This window comes from Anneissia japonica, unplaced genomic scaffold, assembly GCF_011630105.1.
Source record: "Anneissia japonica isolate Jap-2015-1 unplaced genomic scaffold, ASM1163010v1 scaffold287849_len203907_cov147, whole genome shotgun sequence".
In the NCBI taxonomy this organism is placed as follows: domain Eukaryota; kingdom Metazoa; phylum Echinodermata; class Crinoidea; order Comatulida; family Comatulidae; genus Anneissia; species Anneissia japonica.
In genome coordinates this window covers 163,961-164,734 of record NW_022709552.1, presented here as the reverse complement: position 1 = coordinate 164,734, position 774 = coordinate 163,961, and positions in this window count along the sequence as shown.

Here is a 774-nt window from a genome sequence, read left to right as displayed (position 1 = left end):
TCTTATATAGAGAAAAAATCTTGGATCAATTTTCTATAGAATTATATTTCTATAGAATTATCTCTATAGAGAACAGATGGGTCTTATATAGAGAAAAAAATCTTGGATAAATTTTCTATAGAACTATCTCAAAAGAGAATGGATAGGTTTTATATAGAGAAATAATTCTTGGATCCAATTTTCTATAGAAGTCTATAAAAACTCATAAATGTCTATAGACTTTCTATAGAATTCTATAAAACATTTTACTACGGGTTCACTCTCAAATGATCGACCAGAAATCCAACGCTGCCTTTCTATACTTTCAAAGACCATGTTGTACGTAAAAACTGCCTAGGCATAGGGATATTGTAATTACAGAAATAGTCAAATACGGTAGTTCACTCTGTATCGGCTGTATACATTTTCCTCTCGACCAACTACCAAGAGATTTTGGCCTACCCTAACCATGGAGGAATTAGTTTAGTTTCTAATCTAACTCCTCCATGCCCTAACAACGCCGTAGCTGTCATATTCCACAAGCAGCGAACACCACACCACTTTCGTGACTCGCGAGAATTAGTGTCAAGCATGCATGCATTGTTCATGTTATCAGTTCACCTAAATGACCTTAAATAGTGCCCTCTATCATTTCTGCCGGAACTGTATGGGAAATAATGCGCCCGGGTTGACTGTGCCCCCCCCCCCACCACCCCCTTTTTGGATCCGCCACGCTGTAATCCTCATCCAGAGGTGACGGAATTAGGGGGTGCTGTGTTATGCAAAGTAATGTGT